The sequence below is a fragment of the Chiloscyllium plagiosum genome, chromosome 4, assembly GCF_004010195.1.
Source record: "Chiloscyllium plagiosum isolate BGI_BamShark_2017 chromosome 4, ASM401019v2, whole genome shotgun sequence".
NCBI lineage: Eukaryota > Metazoa > Chordata > Chondrichthyes > Orectolobiformes > Hemiscylliidae > Chiloscyllium > Chiloscyllium plagiosum.
In genome coordinates this window covers 85,953,476-85,973,199 of record NC_057713.1, presented here as the reverse complement: position 1 = coordinate 85,973,199, position 19,724 = coordinate 85,953,476, and the positions used below count along the sequence as shown (strand labels likewise).

The following is a 19,724-nucleotide window of genomic DNA, read 5'->3' as shown; positions in this document are numbered from 1 at the left end:
TCCTTGAAAGTGGTGTCGCAGGTAGATAGGATAGTGAAGAAGGCGTTTGGTATGTTTTCCTTTATTGGTCAGAGTATTGAGTACAGGAGTTGGGAGGTCATGTTGTGGCTGTAGAGGACGTTGGTTAGGCCACTGTTGGAATATTGCATGCAATTCTGGTCTTGAAAGGATTCAGAAATGATTTACAAGGATGTTGCCAGGGTTGGAGGATCTGAGCTATAGGGAGTGGCTGAACACGCTGGGGCTGTTTTCTCTGGAGCGTCAGCCGCTGAGGGGTGACCTTATAGAGGTTTACAAAATTATGAGGGGCTTGGATAAGATAAATAGACAAAGTATTTTCGCTGGGGTGGGGGAGTCCAGAACTAGAGGGCAGAGGTTTAGGGTGAGAGGGGAAAGTTATGAAAGGGACCTAAGGGGTAACTTTTTCCACACAGGTGGTGGTACATGCATGGAGTGAGCTGCCAGAGGAAGTGGTGGAGTGTCGTAGAATTGCAACATTTAAAAGACATCTGGATGGGTATATGAATAGGAAGGGTTTGGAGGGATGTGGGCCAGGTGCTGGCAGGTGGGACTATATTAGGTTGGGATATCTGGTCAGCATGGATGAGTTGGACTGAAGGATCCATTCTGTACATCTCTGACTATAACTCTATGACAGAGACCAACAGATTTTTGGACATTAAGTTGAGAGAGCTGGGAACAAAGAGCTGAGGCAGGAGATTGACCACAACCGTATCGAATGGCAGAGCAGACAGGAGTGGCCATTGCTTTTCCAATTTACATTCTCATTCAGGGGCTTAAACACTCAGCTGTTTTCCTACGGAAACTTCTAATCTGGAACTGCAGCATGGGAAGCCAGACTGAGATGGGGTTTCACAGGCACCACAGGAGACTCAACACTCCAGCAGAGTGGAATAGCACTTTTTCTTTGCTAAATTGAATTCATAGGCCTGATCTTTGGCCTGGAGTAAAGGACCTTGCCAGCCAGCCTGGAGTGTAACTGCGCAGTTGGTTTTGTTGCCTTGAGGTTGCGCAAAGCAATTACTTGCAATTTTTCTCAGATGACCTTGGATATTGTGTACTGCAAATGGAGATCTGATGACATGCTTTTTATAGAATGTAGTTTCGATCGAATAGTTTATTTATTCTCTAGATGATATATAAATGTAGGGGAATTATGTACTCCTATGATTGTTTAAATGAGTTTCTTATTGAATTACATTAATAATTTTAAAGTTGCTTTTATATCCATGTAATTACATTCAGCCATTTCTATCTTGTTTATCACATATCATTTACAATTGTGTTAAATGCATATGATTCAATCCTGAGTGACTGAAATGACCAAATCAAAGTATATGCACCAATTAAAAGAGTGTATCATCATTTATTCTACTGGTCCCATGAATTTGCATCTGTAATTTTCAAAGTGCTGCATCGAAGTGTAGGGCTAATTGATGACAAAGACATTTACACAGCATCTTTCATGATCTTAAAGCTTCAAAAAGTGTTTTCCAGCCCATTAACTACTTTTAAAGTGTGATTGATGTGAGATTATAATGTGAGATTGGCAGCACCCAACCTGCACTCAGCAAGCTCTCACGAACATCATTGTAATAATAACCAAAGAATTGTTTTCATTAAATTGGTTGAGCAATTAAATTTTGGCTCAGACACTGGGGAGGACCTCCATTGCTATTCATCAAGTGTCAACGGGTCTTTTGTATTCATTTAGAAGGACATGGGCAGCAAATACATTGGAACACCACACCTACAGGTTCTGCTCCAAGCCACTCACCATCCTGACTTATATCACCGTTCCTTCAGTGTTGCTGTGTCAAAATCCTGGACCTTGTCCCCTAACAGTATTGTGGCAATTTCTAAAGCCCAAGGACAGCAAGAGTTCAAGGAGGCAGCTCACCATCACCTCTCGCTGTGGTGATATAGTGATTAGCACTACAGCCTCACAGCACCAGGGAGCCAGGTTTGTCTCCACATTTGTGGGACTGTGCAGAGTATGCTCGCTCGCCCTGCGTCTTTGCAGGAAACTTCTAATCTGGAACTGCAGCATGGGAAGCCAGACTGAGATGGGGTTTCACAGGCACCACAGGAGACTCAACACTCCAGCAGAGTGGAATAGCACTTTTTCTTTCCTAAATTGAATTCATAGGCCTGATCTTTGGCCTGGAGTAAAGGACCTTGCCAGCCAGCCTGGAGTGTAACTGTGCAGTTGGTTTTGTTGCCTTGAGATTGCGCAAAGCAATTACTTGCAATTTTTCTCAGATGACCTTGGACAGCTGCTTCAGTTTCCTCCCACAGTCCAAAGATATGCAGATTAGGTGGATTGGTCATGCTAAATTGTCCATAGTGTCCATGGATGTGCATTAACCATGGTTAATGTGGGTTTAGGGTAGCTCTGGGTCAGATGGTCTTTGGTGAGTCAGTGCCAACTCAATAGGCCAAATGGCCTCTATATGCACTGGAGAGATTCTATAATTCTAAGATTCTCCAGGACAATTAAAGATCACCCAGGCCAGCATTTTACAACCTATGACACACACATCACATGAACAACTAACTTTCAGTGTAACTTACTAACTTCAGTGACAGTCAGCAAACTTTTACTGTAACTTACTAAACTCAATGCAATTCGACTAACTTTCAGTGTAACTCTACCAACCGCAGTGACAATCAACTAACCTGAGAGGGCAGATGAACATCTCATGCGAAAGACTGTGCATCTGGCAGTGCTGCACTCCCTCAGGCACTGCATTGCAGCTTCAGTCTGGATTGAGTGCAATAAGACTGCCTGATTTGGTTATGGGCAGTGCATTCTGATAGCTTTGGAAATGGGAGAAATCAGGCCAGTTTCAGCATCATTCATTCCTCAGTATGGTTTACCTTATGTTCTGTCAGTACAAATCTTTTTAACTTGCTGCTAAAAGCCCAAATGCCAATGCTTGGTAATGCTTAGAAACAGAGCCACAAAATGGTAAAGTACATTTCCAGACTTTCTACAATGTACATCACTGCTTGTAGTAAATGTCTCTTTTTTTTTAAGGTTATTCCTGTCTGTATTGATGCACTTGATCTAAAGAGAAGACTTGTGGAATGCTACTATCACATCGGAAAGCTACTGCTGCTGCAGTTTCACAATCTTCATCTCGATGAAAATGCAAGGTCCACAGTTTTCCAACCTAGCTGGGATCGTTTTGAAACTGTATTGTTCTATATCCTTTCCCCATCTATTCTGCACAGCAAACTGCTCAGGAAGATGGAAGAGACAAAGCAATTGCAAAACTTTTGCTGTTCTTCATCCGCTGCTCTAGGTCATCTGAAATAAAGCCTGGTTCTCTTAGCCATAAATTACCTTTCCATCTTCCCTGTGAATGAGTGTCCGACCTGACATGTAGAGAGTCCTTGACACTGATCCAGCTCCCTTAAAGCCAGCTCTCGGAGTGAACAGAATGTCTGACATTCCTGTTTATATCTGTCAGCCAGGTCTCCCTGATTGGACCCGATTAACAGCCCCAGTCAGAGAACTCATATTATGTGGCATCCACCTGGTTGACCTTGTTACAATCACTACAATAAATAACAACCTAACTGTGCTTTATACAATGCGTAAACATGTTCTTATTTAGGAAGAAATACAATCATCTCTGAGTACTGTTTATTTCTGTAAACATAGGTCTTCAGAAAATCAACAACATAGAATTTTGCAACTTGTGTTTTCAATCTACTGAGACAATGATGAATTGATATAACATTAGAATGTTTTTGGCAGATCGCATGTTGTGAAATGCAAAGTGATAGCAGAGGGACCACCTTTCTTTCCATCATGTGTTTGACCAGTTCTTACTTTCTGCCACAGAGATGTGTGAGAGGGACTTGCAGGTTGATATACAACCATGTTTTGTACACACCTTCGTTGGCCATCAAGTCCTGAATTGGGACCTGTACATGGAACTTCTGATTCAGAAACAGAATGCTGCCCTCCGTGCCACAAAACATCCTATGGACTTTAGTATAACTCCGTCAGTCATTGACAGTTTATAAATCCCACTGACAGTACACTTTCAGTGTAGCTTATTAACCTCAATGACAATCAGCTAACTTTCAGTGAAATTTACTAATCTCATTGATAAGAAGGTGAGGTCTGCAGATGCTGGAGATCAGAGCTGAAAATGTGTTGCTGGAAAAGCTTTTCCAGCAACACATTTTCAGCTCTAATCTCATTGATAGTCAATTAACTTTCAGTGTAACCTATTAACCTCAATGACAACCTCAATGACTAACTTTCAGTGAAACTTACCAACCTCAGTGGCATTCAATTAACTTTCAGTGTAACTTACTAACTTCAGTGACAATTCATTAACTTTGAGTGTAACTTACTAACCTCAATGACAACTGACTAACTTTCAGTGAAACTTACTGACCTCAGTGACAGTCGGCAAACTTTTACTGTAACTTACTAAATTCAATGCGGTTCGACTAACTTTCAGTGTAACTCTACCAACCTCAGTGACAATCAACTAACTTAGGTAGAGCCTTACCATCCTTGGAGGTGGTCTTCAGCTACAGTCCGATGTTAGGTACAGCAATCTTATTACCAGACTATCAATCTCAGTAATCACCACCAACTTCAGCAGAAACTGACCCACCAGCAATAGTTTACTAGTTGCAAAAAGACTTTACCAACGCCATTGTAAAACTTGAGCGAGATAAATGACAAAGAGGAAAAGTCATTGAAAACATACATGAAACAGCTATGTTTTTAATACAACGCTTATGTCTTGGCAGCACAGTTGTTCAGCATCAGCAAAAGATTTTACATTAACTAAGTGAATCCAAATTAATAAAAGTTTGTTTTTAGCTATTTTTTTAACGCTGGATAAATGCATTTGTTGCAGGAGAGGGATGAACTCTGAAGCATAAAATTTGAGAACTATTCTATGTATGGCAACATGAGTTTGTTTCAATCCTGTAAAACATTGTAACAAGATTGGTTGAATTTCCTGCAGGTTGGAACCCCTTCCTCTAAAGCCAGCCCACTGCTTCCTGAAGGTGCTCACACTTATGAATGTACAGTCAAATGGGTACCAGCAGTTGGTGACATGCTATGAATAAATTTGACTTAAATGGTTATTGGGGATTTGCATGTTTTTCTCTCTTCAATGAGTTACAAATCATTAAACTACGATACCTTGTTCTAATTTGACATACTTATATGCATACACATAACTGAATGAGTGAGTTTGTTTGAAAGGGGAGGTTTTGCTTATCCCTCATTATACAAAAATGAAGTGAAGATGCAGCTAACACTGAGCTGTTCAGGTTATGCTTTACAGAGAAATCAGCAGAGAGTTTGATTCATCGTCATTTCATTCCATTTTGGCCTATGCTGACTGAAATGCTGATCGACTCTCTTGGAAGTATGCGCCATTGGCACTTGTGTTCAGCTTTTTAAAAGCATTACTGTGGCAATACTGTCACAGAAGTGTAGACATTCCACTGGGTACTTCTGACACAATTAGCAAACTTCCCTCCTTTGAAGATACTGACGGTTCATTCCATTGCAAATCCAAAGGTTTGAACAGCTCCTCGACACCATTTATGACTGACTCGTTTCTTAAGTTTGCATCCACAAATGCTTCTCAGTTAGCTGTCTGGGGCATGCTTAATCCTCTCTGTACCTGATATGTATTTAGATGTTATGACAGCAGGGAACACTGGACAGAGGTCAGCATTGGAAACTAGGGTTGATTTTATTTTTCACTCAAATGTAACACTTTCAGCAACATTTACACTAAAATTACCTAACACAGACAAGGGATCAAAACCAAGCCACTCTGGTTGTACAGCTCAGAGCTGTAATAGATAGCAGAGATGCCCATTCTGTTTTTAAAAACATATATTCTCCTGCCAAGGGTATCTCATTCTGAATTTTGCTTTGCACCAACTGGATTGGGCTTTAGTTTTCGTTATAGACCTGTCTCCACTCATAATACAGTCCAATGGTTGTACATTTAATTGAGACACAGCTGGATATTCCAAGCCATTGCATTCTCCAGTTTTCCCACCACCGTATCGACAAAGCGAAAGCCTATGCTGTAGTAGCAGCTAATTCTCAAGGGGCAGGTAGACGAGCAGCATTCTCAATTCTGTTTTGGACACCAAGCGAGTTGAGCATTGCTTTAATTACAGTACACAATACGAGGCTCTTTTCCTCAAGCAAGGTTTACAAATGGCAAAGTTATCCATGCAATGATCTAGGCGGTACGATTGCATTGGTTAACACTGCTGGCTCACAGCACCAGGGACCTGGGTTCAATTCCATGCTTCGGTGACTGTCTGGAGTTTGCACATTCTCCCCGTGTTTGCGTGGCTTTCCTCTGAGTGCTTAGGTTTCCTCCCACAGTCCAAAGATGTGCAGGTTAGGTTGTCTGGTCATGTTAAATTACCCATAGTGTCCAGGGTTGAGAGGATTAGCAATGGTAAATGCAGGATTACAGGGAATAGGCAGGGATGGGTCTGGTAGGGAAGCACTTCAGAGGATCGGTATGGACTCCTTGGCCACGAGGCCTGCTTCTGCACTGCCAGTGCACTGTGAACTGCCAATCCAAAGGATCTACATGAAGGGCATTAACACCATTTTAAAATAAAATGTTTTTTGTTTCCTTTTGCTATTGGTTAGCTGCTGGTGATTCAGTGGATCTGATACGCACTTGCCAATCTACCTAAATCACCACATCAAAAGTGACTTATCGTTTACAAAAATTCATAATGTCAAGCTTGGAAAATTGCTCACGTTCTTGTGGAACAGGTTTCGGGGCAGGTGTTAACACTGTGACCATATAGTGTGGGTGACACTGAGTCGCAGCCCAGTATACACCCCTTGCCTTCCGTATTTCCATTGAAGCCCAAGATTGACTTTCATTTTCTCACAGCACAGCCATGTATGGCATCAAGCCAGAGTGTGTTCTCATAGCTAACATCAAATAAAACACACAAGCGGCACTGTTATTGAGTTTTAAAAAATAAACGCCAGACTCTCAATTTTCTCCAAAACTGCTTTTTATAGATATTGAGTGGTCACTCAAGTATTTAGGTTAAGTTACAGTTTGAAGTGGGTTTGGGTGGAGAGTGCACTCCCACTTTCGAGACCTTGTTTGTGCAAGCTGGGCCATCTTATCAGCAGTTTTATGGATTGGAGATCATTCTTGATCTGAATACCTGTCACTTCTGTGGAGTCAGTTGTCAAACCGGGTCATTATCAGTTTTGCTGCAGCCAGAAACCAGTGTTGAGTCAGAGTGAGATGAAAAAAAAATTTTTGAAAGATCTATCTTAGTCACAATGGTTACATTGGAAACTGTATGCTAATTATGACCACAGTCAGTTGTAAGGTGAAACATTGAGATGGTTTAAAGGATTCTCAACCATCCCACTAAAAGCACAAATCATTATTTTCAGTCCCCTCTCCAACTTCAGTTCTGTAAGTCCTGACTCCATCTCTCTCCACAGCAACAGTCTGAAATTAATAGAGTCTTCGCAATCTTGGTGTCACATTTGATCTCAAGACTACCTTCTGAATTTAACCTTACCTATTTCTACCTCTGGAGCATTTCCCCACTCAACCAATGTCTCAGCTCATTGGCTGCTGAAACTATCAATCAAATCTGTATGACCATGACTATTGCAAACTTCTCACATTTTGCCCTCTGTAAGTTTAAGTTCATCCAAAGCTCTGTTGCTAGTACCCAAACTTGCACACATCATGCCTATACTCGCTGACCTACATTAGCTCCCTGTCAAGCAATGTTTTATTTTTAAAATTCCCCTGCTTGTTTTCAAATCCCATCATGGCCTCACCCCACCTCTCTGTGTAATGTCCTCCAACCCTACAGATATCTACATTCCTCTGAACTCAGGTCTCCTGTATATCCCCAATTTTAATTGCTCTGTAATTGCTTATCTGGAATGGGCAGGATGTCTTATAAAGTAAGGTTGGGCAAACAGGACTTGTGTTCAGTGAAGTTTAGAAGAGTAAGGGGTGACTTGCTCTTGAAGTATATAAGATCCTGAACAGTCTTAACTAGATGGACATGGAAATGATATAACTTCTTGTGGGTGAGATGGGGTACTGTTTTAAAATTAGGAGCTACATTTGAGGACAAAGAGGAGCACAATACTTTTGTCCGAGGATTGTATTACTTTGGAACGCTCTGCCTCAGAAAGCAGTGGAGGTGAGCCATTGAATATTTTAAAGGCGGAGATAGATGGATTCTTGTTAAACAAAGGAATCAAATGTTATTAGGAACAGCTGGGAATGTGAAAGTCAAATCCCGAACAGACCAGCTATGATCTTATTGAATAGTGGAGGAGGCTGATGGGGCTGAATGACCTATTTCTGTTGCTAACTTATATATTTGTACACGCCTCAGTCTCTCCACATCAATTCTTCCTCAAAGACACTTCTTTAAATCTAACTTTTTTAGGAGGCTTTGGGTCATCTGACCTAATGGGCAGAATATTGCCAGGTCCTATGCAGTTTGGGCTATGATGAGAAATTTACGAGAATCTGATGAGAAGTTGAACATGACTCTTCTCAACAGCCAAAGTAATAAGGCGCATTTTTCAACTAAGATGTCAAGATGAGACTCCTACTAACAAGTGACAGGAAGCCTATAATCAGGGGATTACTGCTCATTATCTCTCACCTTTTTACTTACTCTTGCCTTATTAATATGTGCCCATCTAATCTATCACCTGCTGGATAGAAACTAGACCCTGACAATTCCAAGTATGAAAATCTGAATGGATATCTGGCAACTTTGGCTTCCTCCTCTGGCCCTCCATCTCACACAGTGGGCACTAATGTCTAAGGGCGCACTGCATGTGGACAATGGTTTCATGTACATCCCTTGCACTGGTATTGGCAACCAACACCTACCAACATCTCTGTGCCATCATGGTACATCTCCAATCCACTTGCATGATGCCTGTGCACTTTAATGCTGAACTTTAGGGCACACCAGTAACTACCATTGCAATGTTACTGCAAGAATACCTTGCACACAGGTTCTGGCACCCATCTCATGGATTAGACCAGGGTGCTCACTTGTTTTCTTAGCACACACTCAGTGTTTACCAGGATGTTCACAGCATCTGTGCCTTTCAATGCATTGTTGCCTCAGCCAAAGCTACGATGATCATAGTACTTCTGTCTTGACTTGCTTTTTTAGCACAGAAACAAAGTCAAACAGCCTGCCATGGTTATCAGCAGTGATCAGTCAAGAAGAGAGAGACATGTTGCTGTATGACACAGTGCTATGTGACAGCAATGTATGTGACAAACTCACTGCATGGGCTTCAACCAAATGGCCATGTCTCAAACTCTAAGGAGAGTCCTCAGTCAGGTCCATGCAAAAACCTTCAGTTCAGGGGTTCTTTGCACAGTCAGTCAAAGGTAACTCAGTCCAGGGGCTTGGCCACAGTTATTCAGAACTCCTGGCTTTCAGAGTCAGAATCCCCTCCTTGAAGGGAGTGAAGAGCCAAATATCAGGCAACCCACCACCCATTTTGTCTCTCTCTGCCCTACTTTGGTTGGTTTTCTCCTGGTATGGCAGAAAGGGAGGGATTGAGTGAGGTGGAAGTGGATGTTCAGCTGTTTTGTACTGGTGCAAGTGAGAGAAAAGTGAGGAAGTGTCCTGCAGGACAAACCGACTGATGGCTGACCCATATGGAACAATACTTAACCTTCACAATTCAAGATGCCATGATGAGGAAGTGGGGATGTGGTGGTAATGTCAATGGTTTTGATAATCCAGAACTCCATGTCTTGGCAAAATGGGTTTGAATCCCACTAAAGCAGACAGTGAAATATGACTTCCAATAAAGTTTTATAATTTAAAAAATTAGCCGAACAATGACTGCATAAACTCTGTTAAGTTATTATAGAAATTTAATCATTACTGGGAAAGGATAGGAGGATGGGCCTGGGTGGAATGCTCTTCGGAGGATCAGTGTGGACTTGTTGGGCCGAATGGCCTGTTCCCATTCTGTAGGGATTCTATTCTATTCTATTCCATTCTATAACCTATCTGCTTCACTAATGTTCTTTAGGGTAGGACATCTGTCACCCTCACCTCGGCTGGTGACTCCAGAGCCCATCTCTGGAGCAATTGACTCTTAACTGTCTTCTGGGCAATTAAGGATGGGCAATAAATGTTGAATGTCAGCAAAGCCTTTCTTCTGTAGATGCATGAATAAAAAAAAGTATAGCAACAGCCAGAAGCACAGTGCAGTAAGAAACATGTTTAAAGAAAGATCTGCATTCACATAGTGCCTTTCACAACCTCAATGTACATCAACCCACAATGTACTTTGAAGTGTAATCACATTTGTGGTCAGCTAAACTCCCACAAGCAACAATGGTATCATGACCAGATAAGCAGTTTTTCATCCCCTCTCCACTCGGTTAAAAATTAGCTCCCGGTCAGAACACCAAGGAAAATACCTGCTCAAAATACTGCCGGTTTCCAAATAGCGTTATGGGATCTTTAGGGTGGGTTTGGCCTGGGTTTAATACTTCATCTAAAAGATAGTATCTCCAGAAGCACTGCACTCTCTCAGTCATGCATTGGGGGTGTCAGTCTCGAATTTGTGCAGAGGTTCCTGGAGTGATGTGAAATGCCCCCTACTGGAGCAACTCCCACTTAACCACAGTTGACACCCTGGTGAGGTAACTTCAACCACAATTGGAGTCTGTTTCCTCCAAGTTATTGTCTATGCGCTGATCTATCCAAAGCAGTGAGATTAGCAGCTTCTGAAGCCTGGCCAACCAAGGGGGTATCTTTGTGCAATACAGCCTCAGACTTTATTGCCTTTTGAACTACTGCACAAGAGATATATTCCTAGATGCATGGGGTAGTACTACAACAACCTTTTTTGGGGAAGAATGCAGAAAACATAAATTTTACAAGTCAAAGAACAATAGCATAAGTGTAAACATTAAGAATATAAAAAGGATATTATTAAGCTAGAGAAGGTTCAGAAAAGAATTACCAGGATGTTGCCCAGAATAGAGGGTTTGAGTTCTAAGGAGAGGCTGGACAGGCTGGGATTTTCTTCACTAGAGCATAGGAGGTTGAGGGGTGACCTTATAGAAGTTCATAGATTTATGAGGGGCATTGATAAGGTGAATGGCAGGTGTCTTTTCCCTAGAATGGTGGGCTTATTTTTAAGGTGAAAGGAGAAAGATTTAAAAACAACATGAGGGGCAACTTTTTAACACAGAGAGTAGTTCGTGTGTTGAATGAATTTCCAGAGGAAGTGATGGATGTGGGTCCAGTTACAATGTTTAAAACATTTTGATAAGTACATGAATAAGAAATGTTTGGAGGGATATGGGCCAAGTGCAGACAGGTGGGGCTAGTTTAGTTTGGGATTATGGTCGGCATAGACTGGTTCGACCAAAGGATCTGTTTTGTTGTTGTATGACTCGATAAAATGAACAACTATTTCCTTTGCTGTACATCAAAATTGAGGCATGGGCTGGTCTTATACTGAAACTCTGCATTTCATGGTGCCAAATAGAAGCATCATTTAGAAACTGAGCACAGTTGAAGGTTTGGGTGTAGGGCCCATTTGATAGCCATGACAGTGCAGGATATGTCCTTGCCAAATGGTTGAGAGTTTGCAAGTTCTCAAAGGCATGACTTTCACCGAGCCATGGTGGAAAGTTTGAGTCGGCAGACAAATCTCCATAGAAATGACCTCAATGTGACCAGCACTAATACCCACTTCCTAGCCAAGCAAACGATTTGGCACCAGAGAGTTGGGGTAGGGTCCAGTTGGGCCCACCTGCCCTAGAAGGACATCAGAGGTAAGTGAGTTCCAAGGCAGTCTGGTGAGAAGAGCATCGTAGGCTCTTTGGGACATTATCGCAGTTATATTACATGCCTTCAGGCGTCCTCAATCTCCACCCTGCCCCACCTCCATCCCATGTCTCCTCAGTGCCATTCATTCTCCTTCCATGCCCTTTCCATTCCCCTCATGTACCCTCCATGTCCAGCTATCCATGTGTAGGAGCAACATAACCAGACAATGACAGAAGCAACTCTTGAAATATTCCTGATTAAAAAAAAAACGCCTATTCAGAAATGCTTCTTTAAAAAAATTGCTGCTTTTTATGACTTTATACAAGTGTCAATCAGACAGTGATGCAATATTGCTAACAGAAACCTTGCATCACTTTACACATCTAAATTTTGCCCAATTAGACAGACAGGTGATGAAAGAAACAGATCAAAGACTAACTTACTGTAACCACAAAAAGTGGTCAGTCAAACAACATAGACACACCATTCCACTTGTCTAAACAGACCTCTAAAGAATTAATCCATCAGTGAGTTTTGGAACTTAGCCAAGCATTTATAATGAGATCATCTGGGAACTGGATGGCACAGTGACTTAGTGGTTAGCATTGCTGCCTCACAGTGCCCGGGACCCAGGTTTGATTCCAGTTTGGGTAACTGTCTGTGTGGGTGGTCTGGTTTCCTCCCACAGTCCAACGATGTGCACGTGAGGTGAATTGGCTATGCTAAATTGCCCATTGTGTCCAGGAATGTGAAGGCTAGGAGGGTTAGCCATGGGAAGTACAGGGTCTGTGTGGGATGCTGTTCACTGTGGACCCATTGGGCCAAATGGCCTGTGTCCATACAGTAGGGATTCTATGAAATGGCCTGACATTTGTTTCTCCAGGCTGTTGAGGAAGAGATAGTGGTATTTACGGGTAGCAGGGTCAATTTTAGCTGTACTCACTGGATGCCACAAGATCCAATGGAATATCAGTTTTACATTTCACCTGGCATTGCTATCCATTGCTTCAGGAAAGATCAGAGTAGTATGGGATGTAAAAGCAGCGTTGTCCCCAGTCTTATCAATTTTCTAAAGGGCAGTTGAAGTTAAAATCTCCTCCTGGGGTTTTAACTGTTGCAAATTATATTAGACCTTGACCAATTGGCTACTGTCACAGTGAGGAGGCATACGCGCAATAATGTATCCGTACTGCCCAGTGGGTATGTCCATGTTTAGGATAGAGGGGCATGCAGCTTCCTTTCTACCACATATCTCTGTGTCAGTTTTTACAGTTATAGGCTGTCATTCTGAAACTGCTGTGCTCTGATAGTTAAACTGTATATGACCAAATCCTAAAAACTTGAAACACCATTTGATTTGCAGACACTACATCAGCAACATTTAAGGCCATTCTATTGCACAAGTCACTTTGGTCAACATCTTACTGAGAAAGGTTTGGTCCCATATTGCTTGTGAAATCCAGCATTTGCTTCTTCAAACTCCAATTTGCATTGGACTTCTTACCCAACAGAATTATGAATGAATCGGTGAGTAAAAGGAGCTGCAAACTCTTGTCAGTTGTGGTAACGGATGAGGATATGGTTGTTTTTTTTTAATTGCAGCAAAGCAGAAGTAAAACATGCAGACACTGTCTTTTCCTTTTTTTAAATCTCTTGCTAAATCTCATGGTTAGTCTGGGGTAATATCTGAATCACCTTCTATCTGAATAGCCACTGCACAGATGAACCAATCCCCTGACAGGCACTCAAAGAGTTTTAATGCTTATAAGTTAAATCAAACATTAAATACTTAAATGAGGGGTTACTAATATAGATTGTGAAAAATGCAAGACATTGATCTTTCACCTAATCGGCTGCATTCGCAAATAGACTGTGCATGTTCACGAATAAGTTAGAACCTGTCATTAATTTTTACAGGAGTTCAATCTGTCATATGGAAATTCAAGCTCACTCACAGCCTGCTCTGTGCCCTTCAGATTGTGCCCCCACTTTTTCTAAAGGTCTTGGTGCAGTTTCCAGGGTTTTTCTTAAAGTGCTGCACCAGGGATGGTAGAGGGAAAGTATGAACATAAGGTTTACCAACAAAAGCTTACATTTATTTTGCATTTTTAATTTAAAACCATCACGACATGCTTCATCATGCCACGTGAAGAGGCATCAGGTGGTTAAACAAAAACTCAGCCAAAGACATAGGTTTTAAGGTGCACTTGAAATGAGGAAAGAGATGTTGAATATGAGTGATATTTAGGAGGAAACTCCTAAGCTGAAGACCTTGGCAAAGATGGAGGAATCAAAATCACAGGTGGTCAAGAGGTTGGAATTAAATAAGTGCAGGTATCTTGGAGGGTGATGGAGCTAAAATAGGGAATGGTGAAGCCAGGAAGGATTTAAAAACGAGGATGAGAATTTTAAAACTAAGACAATGGTGAACTAACAGATCAGCGAGCACTGAGTTTTGGATGATCCCAAATTGACAACGGGTAGGATGTGAAGTTCTAGCCTGGAGTGCATTGAAATACTCAGGTTTAGAAGCGTGGACAAGGGTTTCAACAGCCACCTGATTGGAGCTCGATCCAGCAAGCCTTCTTATTGGTGGGCGCAGACAATGAACCATCACCCAACACTTCTACCATTTCTGTTCATCCAGGGCTGGATGTCAGACGAACCGTGTAATTTATTAACAATGGAAGAATCCAAAGAGACAGAACTGGAGATTGTCCGTGGATGTAGCTGATGTCACAGAAGGTAAGCATTCAGATTAGGAATGAGGGAAACCAAGGATAGGTTCGTAGCTCCTTGAAAGTAGAGTCACAGGTAGATGGGATAGTGAAGAAGGTGTTTGTTTTGCTTCCCTTTATTGGTCAGAGCATTGAGTGTAGGAGTTGGGAGGTCATGTTGCAGCTGTGAAGGACATTGGTTAGGCCACTTTTGGAAAATTGCAAGTAACTCTGGTCTCCCTCCTATCAGAAGGATGTTGTGAAACTTGAAAGGGCTCAGAAAAGATTTACAAGGATGTTGCCAGGATTGAAGGGTTTGAGCTATAGGGAGAGGCTGAATAGGCTGGGACTGTTTTCCCAGGAGCGTCAGAGGCTGAGGGAACACCTTATAAAGGTTTATAAAATCGTGAGGGGCATAAGTAGGATAAATAGACTCCTCCTGGGTGGGGGAGTCCAGAACTAGAGGGCATAGGTTTAGGGTGAGAGGGGAAAGATACAAAAAGGACCTAAGGTGAAACTTTTTCATACAGAAGGTGGTACGTGTATAGAATAAGCTGCCAGAGGATGTGACAAGGTGGCAGTGAGTTGCATTCTTGAACTGCTGCAGTCTAATTGATGTGGGCAGACCCTCAATGTCATTAGGATGCTGTAATTAATCATGTCAAAGGCTGCAGATAGTTCACGAAGGATAAGAAAAGATCACTTGCATCTGACACAGCCACATGGGCTGCCATTTGTGACTGGTAAGAGCTGTTTCTATTTTGTAACATGGGAGGAAACCTGATTGGAGGGATTCAAACATTGAGCTCTGGGAAAGGTGGGACAGCAGTTTGCAAGGACCAAGGTGTCCAGAGTTGTATTTTTGGGGGGAGAAGGATGATAACAGCAGATTTGTAAGAAAAGGGAGCAGTACCTGAAGTGAAAATACCAGAGTTAACTAACAACGCAAGCACTGTTTATAAGAAAGATTTACAGACATATAACATTTTTCATGACCACTGGCCATCTCAAGTATTTTTCAGTGAAGTACTTTTTAACATATAGTCAGTTTTATAATGTACAAGCCTGGAAGCCAATTTGCAAACAGCAAACTCCCACAGACAATAATATGATAATAACCAGGTCATCTGTTCATTCATATTGGACAGGAAACTAGAGATAACTCCACTGCTCTACTTTGAAACAACACAGTGGGACTTTTTTCCATCCGTTGATGCAGGCAGCTGAGGTCTCACTTCGGTGCCTGTTCTCTTAGCACTTCCAACAGTGCAGCATCCCGTTCAGATCTGTCAAGGAATGTTAACCTTGATTTCTGTTCTCATGATCTGGAGTGTGGCTTGATCTGAACTTTTGTGATTCCAAGTGCGACTGAGCAAAAGCATGGCTACGACATTGTAATGAAAGGCCTTGCATGTGAGGTATCATTCATAACCTCAGGCCACTCAAAGTACATTACAGCAATGAAATACTTTCAAATCTTAGTCAGAATTGTAATCTAAGAAGCACGGCAACCATGAGTTAATGACCAGATAATCTCATAGCTGAAACAGCAGCTTACAAGTCAAAGGAAGCTATGATTAAACTCTATGGTCAAACTGTAACTTCAGTACTGTGTCCTATTCTGACTATCGGGAGAGTAAGTACATACTCAGCCATGCAGTACATAAACTGCAGAAATGAATCATACAGCTGATCTTTAATCTTAATGGCTTCGACTGATAGGCGAAGATCAGAAAAATCAGAGTTTGTCAGCCTCAAAAAGAGGTTTCTGAGTAATACATTGATAGAGGAATAGAGGATTCTAAATGGTAAGTGGAATGAAAAGTTAACTCAGAAATTAATTCAAATCAAATTCAAGAAGTAGTGCACAGGTGCCATAACTTTAAACTAGAAAAAGGTTACTTGAGCACCAATATCAAGAAATCTTTCAAAAAAGATTAACATTTTGAATTGACTCCCAAGCAATGAAGCAAACATCCTGGAATCAATTTCAAACCAATATGGTAAGTGAAAAACTTAGTTGAAACAAATAGTCTTTCTTGTTGTAGTGATTGTTACGAGGTCAGCCAATGACCTCATAGAATATGAGTTCCTTGATTGGGACTGTTAATCTGGTCCAATCAGGGAGCCCTGGCTGACAGATAAAGACAGGCGAACAGATTAGGAAAGCTTTTAAAACAGTATGCAGGATTGTAAATTTTATTGAGACTGAGTACAGAACTAAGGATGCCATAATACACTTTTATAAACATTGGCTTGGTTTCACCTGCAGGTATGTGTCCAATCCTGGGCACTAGACATTAGGAAATATGTAAAAGCATTAAAGAGGGTGGGGAAAGAGAGGCTTCAATTACAGGATGAATGGGAAAAAAAATACATGGTGTTCACTCTGACAGCAGGCTCTGAGGGAGCTGCATCAGTGTCAAAAACTTTCCACGTGTAAATAAAGGGTGACTTTGGTGACAGGATATTGGCCTCTGTAGAGTATTTTCACTTGTCTGTATTCATTTTGGGGATTAATATATTTATCTTATTTATTTATGTTTGCAATAGGGTAGGTTTTTCATTGCCAGAAGAGGATTTTTTAGCCAAGAGTTCTATTTTGAATTTTCACTCACTCTAAGGAGAAACAGATACTTCTGCTGCTTAATATAATGACTTGGAGGTGCCGATGTTGGGCTGGGGTGGACAAAGTTAAAGATTCACACATCACCAGGTTATAATCCAACAGACTTAATATAACGGTATCCACAGTGAAGAGTGAGTCCAGTCCATCGAGCTGTGCCTTCTAACTGATCTGAATATAGGTGACTGAAGGTATTAATTTATTTAGCACCTCAGGATACCCCAAAGCATTGTCTTCCAGTGAATTACATTTTAAATGAATTCAATTATTATTGATGCTTAATTACAGCAACTAATTTGTCAATGTTAGAATTCTATAAGGTTAACTGAGATGAAAGAATAGATCATTTTTCATTAAGATGATGATTGAGACAGAAATATTGGCTCAGATACTGGGAGAATTTGTTGCTGTCTGACTAACGCAGTGGAGTCTGAACAGACAGACCTATTTCGTCTTGGTCTAAAGTTTCCTCCAAAGTTCAACATCTGTGGCAATTCATGAACAGGGCACTAAAATATTTTACAGAAACATAGAATCTGGTGTGGTTACAACACAGAAGGAGGCCATTCTGTTTGTTGAGCTTGTGCTAGCTCTCTGCAAAGATAGCTCAGCTACTCGCACAGTCTGGCCCATGCCCTATGCAAGAAATTTTCTTTTTAGCTGCTCATCCATACCCCTTTAGCAAGCCACAACTGAATCTGCCTCCACCACATCCTCAGGCAGTGCATTCCAGACCTGAACCACTCACTGCAATAAAAATGTTTTTCCTTGTGTTGATTTTGGGTTTTTTGCCAACCAGTTTAAATCAGGGCACTCTGGTTCTTGCACCTTCTACCAATAGGATGAGTTTTTCTTTTTCCACTCTAGACCCCTGATGATTTGAACATCTTTATCAAATCTCCCTCAAATCTTCTTCAAGGAGAACAGATCAACCTTTGCCAAAGTGTTCTGTCACTGAAGCCCCTCCTCCAGGTAAATGTTTTCTGCACCCTCTTTAAAGCCTCCACATATTTCCTGAAATCTGCTGCCCAGAATTGGACACATAACCTGCAGTTGAGGCCAAACCAGTGTTTTATAAAAGTACATTATGACATGCTTAGTTTTCTACTCTGTCTCTATAATGTCTACAATCCTATACTGTTTTAAAGATTTTCTTAAACTGCCCTCCTAATGTCCAATTCTAGAAATGAATCTTATTGGGAGGTAATTTGGTGCATCCAGGTTTAAATCCAGCTTTACTTTTTGAAGTGATGACTGTGTGAGGTTTACATGTGAAATGTGTTTCAGTAATAAAATCCCACAGTGAGGGATTGAGGACATGGTTCCATTAAACAAGGCGTTCTAAGTAAATAGTCCCGCTCGCAGTCAACTACTTAATATATGGGTTTTAAAGTTTTATTTCAGTAGTTATGAAGCCATTTAATACTCATATCCAGTCAATTTTAATACAATTATTGTTTTGTAGATGCCTTTCAAAGTAACCAGTCAGACCATTCAAGTAAAAGGAAAGCCCATCAATTTAAAATACAAGCTGGGCCCACATTTTCTCTCCAATTTCCAAAAGAACTGCAAACTACTGGATTATATAAATAAAAATATGCGCACATGAATGAAGATGAAAGTTCAGGACAGTGATTTGACACTGCTCCAGATGAAAGTTCACAGGCTACTTGCCTGTGCGTGTGTGGTTTACAGGATCTTTTACATTATTGGCGTGCTTCTCCCTCTCAGCTGTGCTCTTGGCTTGTGCCGACCACACATTTCCTAGCACTCTCAGCATCTTCTGTCCTGCAGCAACTGATTTCACCACAGACACATTATGAAATTACAGTGCTTGCAATGAAAAGGGAAAAGCCATCAGTATTTGCAGCTGAATCTCTGCTGTGTATCCAAAGTGATTGCAAACTGTCTTCCATCATCTCTTTATAAATACAAAGACAAATCATATCCATATGCATTATGTGTGATATATCGTGCTTCTTCAGATGCAGGTGATATCACATGACCAAACAGTCATATCAGATTTGAAATATTAACTCTGTTTCTCTCTCCACAGATGCTGCCGGACCTGCTGAGTTTCTTCAGCACTTTGTTTTTATTTCAGATTTTCACCATCCGCATTATTTTATTTTGATCAGAGATACAAACTTGTGTGATACCCAAAACTGAAGACACGTGTGTTCTCATAGGACAGTTGCAAATGAGTTTTGCATTAGAACTCAAAGGTTACATGGAACTAAGAGATTAATTTTATTTCAAGTTCTGTTTGAATAATTTTTTAAAAATAAAAGTACTACATATACTTCTACTTTTTGTAGCATATGAGCATGGTCCAATAAGCTTCAACAAACTAGGTGAAAATTAAATCATGTGGTAGGGTTAATGGACTAGGTTACTTTCCCACTCTTTAATCCTACTTCTTAAACTACCTGAGTTTGTGTGTTATTGAGATTCTCAGCTGTGAAGTTACTCACCCTGTGGATTACAGCAAAAGTTAA

General features: G+C 41.1%; 1 long non-coding RNA gene across 1 annotated transcript in view; it reads left to right on the top strand.

Moving 5' to 3' along the window:
- Positions 1-3,479, top strand: part of LOC122549174 — a 228,321-nt gene extending 224,842 nt beyond the window's left edge. Inside the window, exon 6 of the long non-coding RNA XR_006311453.1 lies at positions 3,062-3,479. This is a non-coding gene — a long non-coding RNA (uncharacterized LOC122549174). The remainder of the gene's footprint in view (positions 1-3,061) is intronic.
- The last annotated feature ends 16,245 nt before the right edge of the window (positions 3,480-19,724 follow it).